Source organism: Bos indicus x Bos taurus, chromosome 5, assembly GCF_003369695.1.
Source record: "Bos indicus x Bos taurus breed Angus x Brahman F1 hybrid chromosome 5, Bos_hybrid_MaternalHap_v2.0, whole genome shotgun sequence".
Classification (NCBI taxonomy): domain Eukaryota; kingdom Metazoa; phylum Chordata; class Mammalia; order Artiodactyla; family Bovidae; genus Bos; species Bos indicus x Bos taurus.
Window position 1 is genome coordinate 110,641,456 of NC_040080.1, and position 18,772 is coordinate 110,660,227.

Below are 18,772 nucleotides of genomic sequence, written 5' to 3' on the forward strand. Positions count from 1 at the left end.
GACTCCAAAATCACTGAGGACAGTTATTGCAGGCAGGAAATTATAGACGTTTGCTCCTTGGAAGAAAAGCTATGACAAACCTAGACAGCATATTCCAAAGCAGAGACATCAGTTTGCCAACAAAGGTCCATGTAGTCAAAGCTATGGTTTCCCCACTAGTCATCTATGGATGTGAGAGTTAGACCATAAAGAAGACTGAGCACCAAAGAATTGATGTCTTCAAACTGTGGTGCTGGGGAAGACTCTTGAGAGTCCCCTGGACAGCAAGGTAATCAAACCAGTCAATCCTAAAGGAAATCAACCTTGAATATTCATTGGAGGACTGATGCTGAAGTTGAAGCTCCAATACTTTGGCCACCTGTTGTGAAGAGTCGACTCACTGAAAAAGACCCTGACGTTGGGAAAGATTTCGGGCAGGAGAAGAGGGTGACAGAGGATGAGATGGTTGGATGGCATAATTGATTCAATGGACATGAGTTTGCACAGACTCCAGGAAATAGTGAAAGACAGGGAACCTTGGCATGCTGCGGTCCATGGGGTCGCAAAGAGTTGGACATGACTGAGTGACTGAGCAACAACTGAACAAAAAGCATTTAAAATAACACAAGGTGTGATAATACTGTTGTGATAATGAAGAAAATATCTCCCCCGTTTTTGAAACGCATTCTGATATGCATCCTGAGATGTATATGTCATTTCAAAGGATTGAAATGGCATGATTCTGAGATTTGCTTTGAAATACTTCAGTAAAAATAATTGGAGGATAGATGAAACAAATATGTCAAAATGTCTATATTTGTTAAAGTTAAGTGATGGATAATTTTTCATGATAAAAATTTTAAGAGAAGACAAAAGACCTAATATCGTAAAAGTGCCAACCCATGCAAACTGGTTTATAAAATCAAACCTATTATGATCAAAATCCCAAATGGATTCTTGATAATATTTTATAAAATCATTCTGGAAGCAACTGACAAACAACTAATCTCAAAAATATACAAGCAACTCCTACAGCTCAACTCCAGAAAAATAAACGACCCAATCAAAAAATGGGCCAAAGAACTAAATAGACATTTCTCCAAAGAAGACATACAGATGGCTAACAAACACATGAAAAGATGCTCAACACCACTCATTATCAGAGAAATGCAAATCCAAACCACTATGAGGTACCATTTCACACCAGTCAGAATGGCTGCGATCCAAAAGTCTACAAATAATAAATGCTGGAGAGGGTGTGGAGAAAAGGGAACCCTCTTACACTGTTGGTGCGAATGCAAACTAGTACAGCCACTATGGAGAACAGTGTGGAGATTCCTTAAAAAACTGGAAATAGAACTGCCTTATGATCCAGCAACCCCACTGCTGGGCATACACACTGAGGAAACCAGAAGGGAAAGAGACACATGTACCCCAATCTTCATCGCAGCACTGTTTATAATAGCCAGGACATGGAAGCAACCTAGATGTCCATCAGCAGATGAATGGATAAGAAAGCTGTGGTACATATACACAATGGAGTATTACTCAGCCATTAAAAAGAATACATTTGAATCAGTTCTAATGAGGTGGATGAAACTGGAGCCTATTATACAGAGTGAAGTAAGCCAGAAGGAAAAACACCAATACAGTATACTAACGCATATATATGGAATTTAGAAAGATGGTAACAATAACCCGGTGTACGAGACAGCAAAAGAGACACTGATGTATAGAACAGTCTTATGGACTCTGTGGGAGAGGGAGAGGGTGGGAAGATTTGGGGAGAATGACATTGAAACATGTAAAATATCATGTAAGAAACGAGTTGCCAGTCCAGGTTCAATGCACGATACTGGATGCTTAGGGCTAGTGCACTGGGACGACCCAGAGGGATGGTATGGGGAGGGAGGAGGGAGGAGGGTTCAGGATGGGGAACACATGTATACCTGTGGCGGATTCATTTTGATATTTGGCAAAACTAATACAATTATGTAAAGTTTAAAAATAAAATAAAGTTAAAAAAAATCATTCTGAAATTTATATGGAAGCTCATAGGGTCACACAGAACTAAGACATTTCTAAAGAAGAATAAGATCAGAGAGATCTGCCTACCAAATTTAGAGATTTATTGTGATGTAGCCATGAAATTAAAAGACGCTTAGTCCTTGGAAGGGAAGTTATGACCAACCTAGATAGCATATTCAAAAGCAGAGACATTACTTTGCCAACAAAGGTCCATCTAGTCAAGGCTATGGTTTTTCCAGTGGTCATGTATCGATGTGAGAGCTGGACTGTGAAGAAGGCTGAGCACCGAAGAATTGATGCTTTTGAACTGTGGTGTTGGAGAAGACGCTTGAGGGTCCCTTGGACTGCAAGGAGATCCAACCAGTCCATTCTGAAGGAGATCAGCCCTGGGATTTCTTTGGAAGGAATGATGCTAAAGCTGAAACTCCAGTACTTTGGCCACCTGATGCGAAGAGTTGACTCATTGGAAAAGACTCTGATGCTGGGAGGGATTGGGGGCAGGAGGAGAAGGGGACGACAGAGGATGAGATGGCTGGATGGCATCACTGACTCGATGGACGTGAGTCTGAGTGAACTCTGGGAGTTGGTGATGGACAGGGAGGCCTGGCGTGTTGTGATTCATGGGGTCGCAAAGAGTTGGACAGGACTCAGTGACTGAACTGAACTGAACTGAATAAAGACAGTGAACTGTCATTGGCATACACATAAAAATGAATTTTTGAAAGAGCAGACTTCACAGAAGGGTGTGAAAGGAAAACTGTTCAATAAGTGCCACGAGGAAAATTGAGAATCTAGTAACACACATGATAGTGACAATCGCTCAGTCGTGTCTGACTCTGTGACCCATAGACTGTAGCCCACCAGGCTCCTCTGTCCATGGGAATTCTCCAGGTGGGAATACTGGAGTGGGTTGCTGTTCCCTTCTCCAGGGGATCTTAACCATCCGGGGATCGAACCTGGGTCTCTTATATTGCAGGCAGATTCTTTATGGTCTGAGCCACCAGGGAAGCCCAGTTACACACAAAGTCAAATCAAATGCCAGTGGATTAAAATTTTAAAGGTGGGACTTCCCTGGTGGGACCATGGATAGGAATCCGCCTACCAGAGCAGGAGACATGGGTTCAATCCCTGGTTTGGGAAGATTCCACATGCTGTGGAGCAACTAAGCCCACGTGTCACAACTACTAAGACTGTGCCCCAGAGCCCGTGAGCAGCATCTACTGAGCCACAGGCCGTGACTACTGAGCTCTCCTGCTGCAACCACTGAAGCCTGTACCCTTCGAGCCTGTGTGCGGCCATAAGAGAGGCCACTGCAATACGTCTCTGTACCGCAACAAAGAGCAGCCCCCCTCACCGAAACAAGAGGAAGACTGCGTGCAGCAGTGAAGACCCAGAGCAACTAAAAACAATAAATGAATAAAACAAACAAGTTATTTAAAAAGTTACGGGTGGAAGACAAAACTATGACACCTTTAAAGGACATATGTAATGGCAAGATTACAAATAGATCACAATTTACTTACATTAGGAGCCTCCATTTAGTTCTAACTTTCTATAAAACTGACAACACTTCTTGGCAATTGTTCTCTTTCTAGAAAGAGATTTTTAAGATGTGGTCTTCATCACTGAGGCCATATGGCCATATAAGCAGCTCATACAAGTAAATACCAGAAAACAAACAACACAATCAAAAAGTGGGCAAAAGGCCTAAACAGACATTTCTCCAAAGAAGATATACAGATGGCTAACAAACACATGAAAAGATGCTCACCATCACTCATTATTAGAGAAATGCAAATCAAAACCACAATGGTATCATCTCACACCAGTCAGAAGGGCCATCATCAAAAAGTCTACAAACAATAAATGCTGGAGAAGTGTAGAGCAAAGGGAACCCTCTTATACTGTTGGTGTGAATGCCGACTGGGGCAGCAACTATGGAGAACAGCACAGAGATTCCTTAAAAACAGGGAATAGAACTGCCATACGACGCAGCAGTCCCAGTGCTGGGCATATACCCCAAGGAAACGAGAATTGAAAGAGACACATGTACTCCAGTGTTCAGTTCAGTTCAGTTTAGTCGCTCAGTCGTGTCCGACTCTTTGTGACCCCATGAACGGCAGCATGCCAGGCCTCCCTGTCCATCACCAACTCCCAGAGTTTACTCAAACTCATGTCCATTGTAGGTGATGCCATCCAACCATCTCATCCTCTGTCGTCCCCTTCTCCTCCTGCCCTCAATCTTTCCCAGCACAGTGTTCAATAAAACACTATTTAAAACAGCTAGGGCATGGAAGCAACCTAGATATCCATCAGCAGATGAATGGATAAGGAAATTGTGCTACATATACACAGTGAAATATGACTCAGCTATAAAAAGGAATACATTTGAGTCAGTTCAATGAGGTGGATGAACCTGGAGCCTATTATACAGAGTGAAGTAAGTCAGAAAGAGAAAGACAAGTACTGTATATTAATGCATATATATGGAATCTACAAAGATGGTACCAATGATCCTCCATATAGGGCAGCAAAGGAGACACAGATGTAAAGAACGGACTTTTAGGCTCAGAGGGAGAAGGCAGGGGTGGGATGACTTAAGAAAATAGTGCTGAAACATATACATTACCATATGTAAAATAGATGACCAGTGTGAGTTCAATGCATGAAGCAGGGCACCCAAAGCCAGTGCTCTGGGAAAACCTAGAAGGATGGGTTGGGGAAGGAGATGGAAGGGGGTTCAGAATGGGGGGACACATGTATACCTAAGGCCAATTCGTGTTGATATATGGCCAAAACCATCACAATATTATAAAGCAATTATCCTCCAATTAAAATTAATCAATTAAAAAATTAGCTGTTTGGCTCTCTATTGTTACATTTCCACTCAATTAGGGAAAATCTGTGTGGTTTGTTTGTTGTTAGGGATTTCTAATTCAGTTTGGATTTGAAGTTGGGTTCCAAATAACTAAAATGAACATGAGAAATTAAGCATGCTTACATATGTAAATATGCAGATCAAATATGTGATGTGATATGTACATTTCATACATTCAACATGTAATGCAGCTCCCCTCTTCAGCCTTTCATACCTATTCCTAACTCTCACTCCCCAAAAATATCTACCTGATGTTTCTCAATGTTCAGTGTACCTGAGATTTATTTGGAATGGTGTGATAAGATGCAAATTCCCAGCTGATACCTAGAGATTCAGATTCGTAGATTTGTGGTAGACTCTAAACATCCGCTACAAGTGGGCAGTACAGCACAATATGAGAACCACAGAGTCAGGCCAAGCAGCAAGATGGTGGGAGCAACACTGGCCCAGGGCGACAAAGTACAGGAAAACACTGAACAAAAGCAACACAGGTGCAGAGGGAAATGACCCTAAGATACTCAGTTTTGATGTAGCAGCTCTACCTAATATCAAACATGTTTATATTTGATACTTGGACTGTGTTACGTTGGGACTTTGGAGTTGACCTCATGGTTTAAGAAGAATCTAGCAATTAATTATTACTAACTATATACTACTACTACTATGTCACTTCAGTCGTGTCCGACTCTGTGCAACCCCATGGACAGCAGCCCGCCAGGCTCCCCCATCTCTGGGATTCTCCAGGCAAGAACACTGGAGTGGGTTGCCATTTCCTTCTCCGGTGCATGAAAGTGAAAAGTGAAAGTGAAGTCACTCAGTCATGTCCTACTCTTAGCGACCCCATGGACTTCAGCCTACCAGGCTCCTCCATCCATGGGATTTTCCAGGCAAGAGTACTGGAGTGGGGTGCCATTGCCTTCTCCAACTAACTATATAATCTTGGTCCAATTACCTCATTTCTGAGCCTGTTTCCTCACCCATAAATTGAGAAAAATAATGCCTATCCCATCACATTGTATTGTATAAATGTATTTTATTTAAGACTTTTTTGGATGGTTTTTCTTATGGGGGTCTCTGTTTTTCATAACAATCTTCATACATTAGTTGGCTTGAGATACACAAAACACACACATACACACACATACCCCATTCATTGTGCTACCTTTAAAGGGGCTGTTAACCTCCAGCAAACTTATTCTCTGGGCACCTGCCCCAGCTCCATTTTCAGGGAGGCAGATTGTCAAAACCACAGGAAAGTTCTCTGCCCACACACCACACCTTCTCTTTCATGCTATAACCAGAAATAGTACCAGACACCTGTGGATGCCTAAAACTCTGAGGAATCTCTGCACTCCTCAGTGAGACATTGAACACCTACTTCCCTCTCCCATCCTAGCTTCCCACTGAGTCTATGGAGAGGTATTCCTGGGTTTACATCTTGCATACTCACACACAGATTGCACCTTTGGCTTAGCACCTGCTGCTGCTGCTAAGTCACTTCAGTCGTGTCCAACTCTGTGTGACCCCATAGATGGCAGCCCACCAGGCTCCCCCGTCCCTGGGATTCTCCAGGCAAGAATACTGGAGTGGGTTGCCATTTCCTTTTCCAATGCATAAAAGTGAAAAGTGAAAGTGAAGTCGCTCAGTTGTGTCCGACTCTTAGTGACCCCATGGACTGCAGCCTACCAGGCTCCTCCGCCCATGGGATTTTCCAGGCAAGAGTGTGAGCCATAAAGGAAAGGATGTTGACCACTGAAGTCTCCATTCTTGTCATTTGCACTTTCTTAAGGGGGAATTTCAAAAGGATCATCCTTGTTTTAAAAATGAATACAAATGATGTTTTGACCAATTGTTACCTTGTTTCTAAAATTTTCTGTGGGAAGCGTTGTCTGCCTGACTTCACTGTTACCATTTGCTGATATACTTTCTCATGCATACTAATGTCTGAGAGAGAGATACCCAAGTCCCATCTCTTTTAAGCAAGATTTCCCAGAAGGAAATCTTATTTTCCCACAAGGAAATCTTATTTGGAAGTTTGGGCAAGTTAGCTGAGTTCCCATTTCTATATATGCAAAATGGAAATAGTGATTCTTCACAAGATATGCTAAGTATTATAAAATGAGTGTGACATCATTTTGAAAGTAAGTGCAAGATAAACTCAAGTAAATTCAGATAATGAAATTCAAGTAATGAAATTTCAATTGCATTGGCAACTCAAAGTCTCCTAGTTGGGTATCGTAGTATTCTTAGATCTCACTGATTACAAGTAATGCAAACCACATAAAACTAGCTTAAGAAAAATGGAGAAATGCTTTATAAGAATGCCATAGTGTCTTCACAGACCAACAAAACAGAATAGAGAGCCCAGAAATAAACCTATGCAGTTATGATCAGTTAGTCTATGATAAAAGAGGCAAGAATACACAGTGGAGAAAATACAGTCTCTTCAATAAGTGGTGCTGGGAAAACTGGATAGTTGCTTGTAAAAGAATGAAATTAGATAATTCTCTAACACCATATACAAAGATAAACTCAAAATGGATTAAAGACCTAAATGTATAACTGGAAACTACAAAACTCCTAGAAGAAAACACAGGCAGAACCTTCTTTGACACAAACCATAGAAATATTTTTTTGGATCAGTCTCCTAGAGCAAAGGAAATAAAAGCAAAAATAAACAAATGGGGCCTGATTAAACTTAAAAGCTTTTGTACAGCAAAAGAAGCCAATGACAAAATGAAAAGACAATCTATACTGAATGGAAGAAAATATTTGCAAATGATATGATCAATAAGGGATTCTCATCCAACATACGTAAACCCGGCATACAACTCAACTCAACATCAAAAAACATGCAACCTGATCAAAAGATGGGCCAAAGACCTAAACAGACATTTCTCCAAAGAAGACATGTAAGTGACCAACAGGCACATGAAAAGATGCTCAACATCACTAAACATCAGGGAAATGCAAATAAAAACCACAACGAGTATCATCTCATACCTCTCAGAATGGTAACCGTCAAAAAGAACACAAGTGACAAACGCCGGTGAGGATGCACAGCAGAGGGAACGCGCAGACTCTGTTGGGGGGATGCAAGTGTGCGCAGCAAGGATGTAAACAGCATGGCGAGTTCTCAGAGAACTAAATACAGAACTACCATGTGGCTGCTGCTGCTCAGGCGCTTCAGTAGTGCCTGACTCTGTGCGACCCGATGGACTGCAGCCCACCAGGCTCCTCTGTCCATGGAAATTTCCCAGGCAAGAATACTGGAGTGGGTTGCCATTTCCTAGTCCAGGGAACCATCCCAAACCCAGAGACTGAACCCACAACTCGAGCATTGGCAGGCAGATTCTTTATGACTGCACCACGTGGAAAGCCATAAAAAAGAATAAAACCTTGCAATCTGCAACCACATGGATGGACTTGGAGAGTATTATCCTAGGGGAAATAAGTCGACAGAGAAAGACAGATATGTATGACATCACTTATGGCTTCCCAGGCGGCCGTAGTGGTAAAGAACCCACCTGCCAATGCAGGAGACATAAGAGATGGAATCAGCGATGCCATCCAACTATTTCATCCTCTGTCATTCCCGTGTTCTCTTGCCTTCACCTTTCCCAGCATCACAGTCTTTCCCAATGAGTTGGGATCAGATGGCCAAAGTATTGGACCTTCAGCTTCAGTATAATGGAGTATAACTTTAAAAACTGTGAATCACTATGTTGTACATCTATAACTCATATAATATTGTACATTAACTATGCATCAATTTGTTAAAAATTAAGCAACAAAAAAACTGCAACCTGTGAATAAATCTGCAATTTAAAAAAAAAAAATAGAAGAATACCATAGTATCTGAAAAACAAAACAAAACTAGAGCAGGAAAACAGCAGAACCTTGCAAGGGGCTAGAACCAGCAATTGGAAGATCCATGGAATTTTTTCAGTCATGTCTCTCACTTTATTAGTTCTACCTATTTTCTTCTTCTCCAATATCACCTTTAGACCCAGGCAAGAGTGACCTCTGCCCAGGCCTCAGAGCTTTAGAGACCCACCTCTTGCCCTTCCCAGACTGTGCCCTTTCCCATGAGGCAGAGTCCATGGGGTTAAAAAGATAAACCCTCAACACACGCAGAGTCTCTCCCGGGTAAGAATGGGCACAGAGAGTATACAGAAATGCTGCTGAAGAATCTCGGCTCACTATTGCTAAACATGTACCTAAAACTGCTCTAAAAAATAAAGCTTTTTTAAAAAAAGCAAAACAAACCAACAACAACAACATAATACTGTGCCTTTCCAGAGCCCACACAGCCCTTTGAAAAAACAAATAGTCTGGACCCCTGAGGCCGCAGAACTCTCTGCCCCCAGCAGGCCTGCGTTTATTCCCAGGACCTGCACTAGCCTCCTTTGTGGGTCTGTTTTCCTGAGGACAGACTGCTCTGCAGGTGTGCCCCTCCAGTCCCAAAGTGTGGCCAAGATGGATGGAGCTGTGATGAGCTCCTGAGGTGTTTAGTATATGCAGTGAATGCCCCATGTGGTGCTTGATGGAAAGAGGAGCAGCTACAGACCATCTCTCCCCCAAAAGTCACATTCCTTTGCGGAATTCTGAAGAATCTCAGAACTTTAAATTTTCAAACTTCACCTCCAAGGTTGTTATAAACTATATTTGTCAAGATAAGAAGGTAAAAATACCACATTTCATTGTTTTTTTTACTATGCCTTTCCAACATTTGGGCTTCCCTGGTAGCTCAGATGGTAATGTGTCTGCCTACAATGTGGGAGAACTGGGTTAGATCCCTGGGTTGGGATCTCCTGGAGAAGGAAATGGCAACCCACTCCAGTACTCTTGCCTGGAAAATTCCATGGATGGAGGAGCCTGGTGGGCGACAGTCTATGCGGTTGCAAAGAGTTGGACATGACTGAGCAACTTCACTTTCTTTCACTTTGTTTCTTTTCCAACATTTAAATATATGATATGAGGGCCATCATTTCTACTCTTGCTCCTGGCCCAATTAATGTTAGGGATAAACCAGTTATTCTTTCCCAAAGACAGGTTGTATTCCAACTCCATGGTTATAAGCAATGGGCCCAGGTGGAGAACAAACTCCAGTCCCTCAGCTCCGATTCTAACTTTCTAGAAGACAGCCTGGTTGGCTCAGCTCAGGTTGGGGAGGAGAGGACAGCTGCAACCCCTGGGTCCAATCCATTGACTATTTTCATGCCAAAAATGGGCATCTTCATAGAAATAAGATTATTATTGGAAGGAAATATCCTGTGGCAGAACGAGCAGTTCCCAGAGAAATGTGGCTGAGTAAATCCCCCACCGAGTATTCAACTCCATAGATAAAATAAATGTATGTTTTATTCCCTTTATAAAATAAATGCATTTATAAAACAAATAAATTCCATTTATAAGATAAATGCAAATTTTATTTCTCTTATTCCAAATGGGTAGAAAATATGGAAAACCAATATATTCCATTTACAAGACAAATTATACCGTGATTTGTTACTTTTTTTGCTGTTGACTTTAATAGGTACAACTAATATGAACTAGGGTGGAAAGGAAATTTATGTTCAGAGAAAGTGAAGTTTTCTTAAATAGTGAGGTTCAATCCCCATTCTTATACAGTATTTGTAAAAGGTGATCTGAGTGTTAACACAAGTCTGATACTTTTTTCCTTATTAGAAAATTAAGCTTAAGTGTTTTTTTTAAACATTCCATTGACTTATTCTTCCCAATCTGATTTGTTTAAAAAAAAAGCAACAAACCTAATAAGGTATATAACGTTTCATTAGAACATACTTGCCAAGCCTTCTAGCTATAGCAGGATTAATACAGTTCATAATTGGGAATTCTTAACAGTTCTATTTGAAAAAATATAAAAGACTGGAAACTAGTATTTGCTTTGGATACAAGAAAAGCATGTACAATAACATTGTCTCAGCAAGATTATCTCCATGTAACAGTATCAAATATGGAAGGAATGAGAAAATATACTTTCAACCTTTTCTGGGAAAAAGAAAAAAGGGAAACCTCATCAAAAGAAGAAAAAAAGACAAGCATACATTGTTAGTGTTTCCATATAAGTTTCTTCACTTCAAATAACCTAATATTACTGTTTAGACTTAAACTGAAAGGCTCACCCATTCTACCCAAGTCTGAAGCTTAACTTCCTCTACACCTTATGCAGATAAAACTTCTTCTACTGATTTCATTTGGCTCTCATAGACAATATGAACCATCTGGAAATTATCAGCAATTATAAACAAAGGCAATTATTTGCTCTGAGCAACAGTGGGTCCATACTTCTATATAGGAAGGGCTTATGGGGAGTAATCCAGTTACAACAGGCAATAGAAACGGGGTCTTCAAATATTTTCGCTTGAGTATACAATTAAAGAATCCTTAAATACTATGAAGCCACACCAACATTTTAAAACCTAAATATATAACCTCTACCTCATAAAGTTTAAATAGTAGAAAAAGGTGCAATTCAGACATATTGTACATATTGACATTTTTTAATAAAATGGTTATTATAACAACATCATGCAAAATGTCAGGCTGGAAGAAGATCAAGGTGGAATTGAGATTGCAGGGAGAAATATCAATAACCTCAGATATGCAGATGACACAACCTTAATGGCAGAAAGCTAAGAAGACTAAAGAGCCTCTTGATGAAGGTGAAAGAGGTTGGCTTAAAACTCAACATTCAACCACTTCCCTGGTGGCCCAGTGGCTAAGGCTCTACGCTCACAATGTAGTGGGCCTGAGTTCAAACCCTGGTCAGGCAACTATATCTCACATGCCTCAACTAAGACCCAATGCAGTCAAATAAATAAATAACATATAAAAATTTAATCAAAACAACTCAACATTCAAAAAACTCAGATCACGGCATCCGCTCCCATCACTTCATAATGGGTAAACAATGGAAACAGTGACACTTTATTTTCTTGGGATCCAAAATCATTGCAAATGGTGACTGCAGCCATGAAATTAAAAGACATTGGCTCCTTGGAAGAAAAGCTACGACAAACCTAGACAGCATGTTAAAAAGCAGAGACATCAGTTTGCCAACAAACGTCCATGTAGTCAAAGCTACAGTTTTTCCAGTAGTCATGTATGGATGTGAGAGTTGGACCATAAAAAAGGCTGAGAGCCAAAGAATTGATGCTTTCAAATTGTGGTGCTGGGGAAGACTCTTGAGAGTCCCTTGGACAGCAAGGAGATCAAACTAGTCCATCCTAAAGGAAATCAGTCCTAAATATTCACTAGAAAGACTGATGCTGAATCTGAAGCTCCAATACTGTGGCACCTGATGTGAAAAGCCAACTCATCAGAAAAAACCCTAATTCTGGGAAAGATTGAGGGCAAAAGGAGAATAGGATGACAGAGGATGAGATGGTTGGATGGCATTGCCAATTCAATGGACATGAGTTTGAGCAAACTCCAGGAGATTGTGAAGGACAGGGAAACCTGGAGTCCTGTAGTCTATGCAGTCACAAAGAGTCAGACACAACTGAACAAGAAAAACAACTCCTTTAAATGTGTCAAAAAGAATGTAAATAATAATACAGTGATTTGACACCACCATCATTCATTTTAAAAACATGTGAACTAGTTCTTCTTTTACAGTTCCTTTTGTTCCTTGAATTTTTATTTCCTTTTCACCTCCCTCACAGAATTATGATGTAATATATTTTGTGTTTTCTGTCTTACAGTAATCATCTCCATAATATTTCTTTGCAATAAAACTATGCATAAAAGTTGAAATTAAATGGCTTTTCCCCTAAAACAATGGCCAAAATGTTTCATTAAAAGTTTTCTGGTTAGCATTAGTATTGTTGTTGTTTAGTCGCCAAGTTGTATCCGACACTTTCACAACCCTATGGACAGTAGCCCATGAGGCTTCTCTGTCCATGGGATTTCCCAGGCAAGAATATTGGAGTGGGTTGCCATTTTCTTCTCTAGGGGATCTTTTCAGACCGAGGGATCAAACTCACATCTCCTGCACTGGCAGGCAGATTTGCCAAGAAAGGTGCACCAGGGAAGGGGACCTTTACTGCTGATTCACCAGGGAAGCTCCTCATCGTTACTGCTGGTCATCAGTCACTGCAATCATCATAAAGGACTGCACACTTGCAGTACGCTAGAACCCAGGTGAGCAAATAGTAGACCTTTTTTAGTCAAGTGGGAGGGCAATTTTAAAAGGAAAGGCAGCAAAAGAGAAATATAATGGGAAAAATTCTTAATAGCTCAATTTTTGGAAAGAATAGCATGAAAGTTTAATATCTATAAATGGATCCTCTTAAAGTTATATGTGTCCAAGTACCCACTGGAATATCTCCTTTTACCCCAAGGATTACATATTTTGCTTTGAAGATCTTTGAGCTAGATAAGTTTATATGAGATTTCTTTTACCTAGAAAGCACAGTCTTTTAACATAGATAGCTTGTGCCAATCAATAAACCATTAAAGTTTGCAAAGTGCTCTTGCAGAACACTGAGGAAAACCCACTTGAAATGCATTATTTTTTAATTTGGACTTGCTTTGAGAAGCAGTTGGTAGAGACTAACAAGGAACCAAAGCCCTCTTCTTGCCACTCCCACCATTAACAAACACCTTTATCATTGCTAGTTTGGTCTACAGAATCTGTTGGTTCTTTCAACTCTTTCTAAATTACTCAATGCTTAGTAAATGCAGATTTCTGGCCTAGGTAGAGAGAACTTCTTTTTGGAACGTTGCATTCCTTTCCATCTCTGCTTGCAATTGACTCAATCCAGTCTGAATCTATATTCGCCTTGAAAATTTTGTTGAAAGAATTAAAGAAGCAGTCCATAGATGCCCATATCCTGACTTTTTTATTTGTTTGTTTGCTTGTTTTTACCTTTTCTCTTAGAGCCAGTCTCCATGAGTGTCTGGTTCACTATCCAAGTTATTGCAGAGGACAGTTTTTCAAATCTCATTCAATCATATAATGATAGTCAACATTCCAGACTGCAATAACTGTGTTCCAGTACCACTACTACCTGATCATTTTAGGTACCAAATTCTGTACTTTTTAAGATACAGGTTCAACGACTGTAATAAAACCCAGAATAGCAGTGATTTAAACAAAATAGTTTATTTTCACATAATGATCCAAGTTTTAGCAGAACTGGCTGATATGGCAGCTCCATGGTCTTAGGAACACAGGGCTTAAGTTATCTTGTTTTTCTTCTGTCCTAAATAGTTGCAGTCATCAAAGAAATCACAGATCACATTCACATCACAGAGAGCAGGAGGAGACTAGAAATGCAGAGAAAGATTAATGACATGACCCCAGAAACTGTACACATTACCTAAGGTTAAACACATTGACTAGATCATATGGCCACACCTAGTGGCAAGAAAGGCTGAGAAATGCAACCATTGGATGGGGTGGCCATGTACTCAAGCTAAACATTCAACCACATAGAAAAGGAGAGGGGACTGGATATTGGCAGACATCAAGCAGACTCTGCTATAATACTTATTGGAAAAGCTAAGGTCCGTCTAGTCAACGCTATGGTTTTTCCAGTGGTCATGAACGGATGTAAGAGTTGGACTGTGAAGAAAGCTGAGCACCAAAGAATTGATGCTTTTGAACTGTGGTGCTGGAGAAGATTCTAGAGAGTCCCCTGGACTGCTAGGAGATCCAACCAGCCCATGCTAAAGGAGATCAGTCCTGGGTGTTCATTGGAGGGACTGATACTGAAGCTGAAACTCCAATACTTTGGCCACCTAATGCAAAGAGTTGACTCATTGGAAAAGACCTTGATGCTGGGAGGGATTGGGGGCAGGAGGAGAAGGGGACGACAGAGGATGAGATGGCTGGATGGCATCACTGACTCAACGGACGTGAGTCTGAGTGAACTCCGAGAGTTGGTGATGGACAGGGAGACCTGGCGTACTGTGATTCATGGGGTCGCAAAGAGTTGTACACAACTAAGCAAGACTGACTGAAGCATATTACCTATGCAATGCCTGAGGAGTCTTGTGGACAATTCCTCTCAATTGTAATAATAGCAGTAATTGCCTCTTGATCAGGTCATGAAAGATTATCTGTTGAGTGAGTAAAAGTCGCTCAGTCGTGTCTGACTCTTTGCGACCCGACGGACCATACAGTCCGTGGAATTCTCTAGGCCAGAATACTGGAGTGGGTAGCCTTTCCTTTTTCCAGGGGATCTTCCCAACCCAGGAATTGATCGAACGCAGATCTCCCACATTGCAGGTGGATTCTTTACCAGCTGAGCCACAAGGGAAGTTAAGAAGTACCCTTCAAATAAAATTCAAAATGTGTGGGATGGCTTTATATCTCATCAAAGAAACTTCTGAGAGCAAGTAGATTGATGTTTTCTCAAAAGAAACACGACTTGCTTAAAAAGACACCGAAGAAAATTTTCTTTACATAAGGTTTTCTTTTCATTAGAATATTATATACAAAAAGCAATTTTTATTTCCCTTCCTCCTCCTTTTTCTGTTTTTCTCCTTCCTGGATTCATATTAATATAATCAGATATAGAGTACTTATTTATGCCAGGAACTTTCACATATATATTATCCAACTTAAGCTATACATCAATTACATGAAATAGATATTATTCTTAATATAAAAATGAGGAAATTGAGACTTAGCGAAGTTGACTACCTACCTCAGGATCACATCACTAAGTCACAATCACACTATGGTACGGGCTTGTTAGAAACTTCCAGGAAGCCATATATCTCTACCCCAGCCTAAAACAGGTGATCTACTATGTAGCTTTTGGTGAGAGTATCACACACTGCAATCCCATCAGTCATCAGTCAGTTCAGTCACTCAGTCATGTCCGACTCTTTGCGACCCCATGAATTGCAGCACGCCAGGCCTCCCTGTCCATCACCAGCTCCCGGAGTTTACTCAAACTCATGTCCATTGAGTTGGTGATGCCATCAACCATCTCATCCTCTGTCGTCCCCTTCTCCTACCAACTTCAATCTTTCCCAGCATCCGGGTCTTTTCCAGTGGGTCAACTCATCACATCAAGTGGCCAAAGTATTGGAGTTTCTACTTCAACATTAGTACTTTCAATGAATATTCAGGACTGATTTCCTTTAGAATGGACTGGTTGGATCTCCTTGCAGTCCAAGGGACTCTCAAGAGTCTTCTCCAACACCACAGTTCAAAAGCATCAATTCTTCAGCACTCAGCTTTCTTTATAGTCCAACTCTCACATCCATACATGACTACTAGAAAAACCATAGCCTTAACTAGATGGACCTTTGTTGGCGAAGTACTGTCTCTACTTTTTAATATGCTGTCTAGATTGGTCAAAACTTTTCTTTCAAGGAGTAAGTGTCTTTTAATTTCATGGCTGCAGTCGCCATCTGCAGTGATTTTGGAGACCAAAAAAATAAAGTCTGTCACTGTTTCCACTGTTTCCCCATCTATTTGCCATGAAATGATGGGACCAGATGCCATGATCTTAGTTTTCTGAATGTTAAGGTTTAAGTCAACTTTTTCACTCTACTCTTTCACTTTCAGCAAGAGGCTCTTTAGTTCCTCTTCACTTTCTGCCATAAGATAAGGGTGGTGTCATCTGCATATCTGAGGTTATTGATATTTCTCCCGGCAATCTTGATTCCAGCTTGTGCTTCTTTCAGCCCAGTGTTTCTCATGATGTACTCTGCATAGAAGTTAAATAAGCAGGGTGACAATATACAGCCTTGATGTACTGCTTTTCCTATTTGGAACCAGTCTGTTTTTCCATGTCCAATTCTAACTGTTGCTTCCTGACCTGCATATAGGTTTCTCAAGAGGCAGGTCAGGTGGTCTGGCCTTCCCATCCCTTTAAGAATTTTCCACAGTTTGTTGTGATCCACACAGTCAAAGGCTTTGGAATAGTCAATAGAGCAGAAATAGATGTTTTTCTGGAACTCTCTTGCTTTTTCGATAATGCCACGGATTTTGGCAATTTGATCTCTGGTTCCTTTGCCTTTTCTAAAACCAGCTTGCATAGGAATACGCAATCACCAGATCAGAGAAACTTATTTGAAGAGCAATTTTAGGACTTCATTGGTGGTCCAGTGGCTAAGAACCCACCTGCCAATATCGGGAAAATGGATTTGATCTCTGGTCCAGGAAGACTTCCACATGCCATGGGATACCTAAGCCTGGGCACCACGACTGCTGAGCCTGTGCTCTCTAGAGCCCGTGCTCCACAGCAGAACCCACAGCAATGAGAAGTCCATGCACCACAACTAGAGAAAATCCACATGTAGCAAAGACCCAGTGCAGCCGAAAATCAATCAATAAAAAGAAAAAGTTGACACTTCTCTCTTATCTGTCCCTCCCATTTTTTATTCTCCAGAAAAGTTATTGGTCTATGAAATTCAAAAGATTCAAACCCATTCAACTAGATTGTATGTTGTCTGAGAGCACGGCCCATGCCTTATATTTCTTTTAAGTATATAATATTACATGAGGAACTGCTCAAATGGATTGATAATGTACATGTTTCTCTTTATAGTCCTAGTTTCTTGTAAACTTGTTGTTATGCCTCCATGGTAAAATGCAATAAGCATATTTCTGTATAGCTATTTGCTTCAGTCAGTTCAGTTCAATTGCTCAGTCGTGTCCAACTCTTTGCAACCCCATGAATCACAGCACACCAGGACTCCTGTCCATCACCAACTCCCAGAGTTCACCCAAACTCACGTCCATCGAGTTGGTGATGCCATCCAGCCATCTCACCCTCTGTCGTCCCCTTCTCCTCCTGCCCCCAATCCCTCCCAGCATCAGAGTCTTTTCCAATGAGTCAACTCTTCACATGAGGTGGCAAAAGTATTGCAGTTTCAGCTTCAGCATCAGTCCTTTCAATGAACACCCAGGACTGGTCTCCTTTAGGATGGACTGGTTGGATCTCCTTGCAGTCCAAGGGACTCTCAAGAGTCTTCTCCAACACCACAGTTCAAAATCATCAATTCTTTGGTGCTCAGCTTTCTTCACAGTCCAACTCTCACATCCATACATGACCACTGGAAAAACCATAGCCTTGACTAGACAGAACTTTGTTGGCAAAGTAATATCTCTGCTTTTTAATATGCTATCTAGGTTGGTCATAACTTTCCTTCCAAGGAGTAAGCATCTTTTAATTTCATGGCTGCAGTCATCATCTGCAGTGATTTTGGAGCCCCCAAAAATAAAGTCTGTCACTATTTCCACTTTTTCCCCATCTGTTGACCATGAAGTGATGGGACCAGATGCCATGATCTTCGTTTTCTGAATGTTGAGCTTTAAGCCAACTTTTTCACTCTCATCTTTCACTTTCATCAAGAGGTTTTTTAGTTCCTCTTCACTTTCTGCCATAAGGGTGGTGTCATCTTGCTTAATATCATTAATAATGTTAATTAAGTCAGACTTCTCAAAATTAAAAAATAAAGAGCAATTTTAGACCACATGGTAGAGATTGCTTGCCATGTGAATTCAATATGAATTCATTTCTTCTCACTTAGTAACAGAATCTCCAGTTTAGCTGGTCACAAAGTTGGTTAACATTCTTTGCACCCAACTATGACCAACATAAGCAAAATTTTTTATCTACCATATAGAAAGAGTCTTTAGAAGAAAGAATCATAGCTTCCTTTCTTATTACTTTTGCAGGATGGAAGGTAAATATAATGTTGGAACCTGTCATACCTCCTTCTAAAAAATAAGATACGGTGAATTCCTAACCCTCAGTCCCTGTGGATGATACTTTATTTGGAAATAAGGTATTTGCAGATATAAACAAGTTAAAATAAGGTTGTTAGAGCAAGCCTTAATCTAATACAACTTGTAAGAGGAAGCTCTGAACACAGACATAAAGGCACAACACC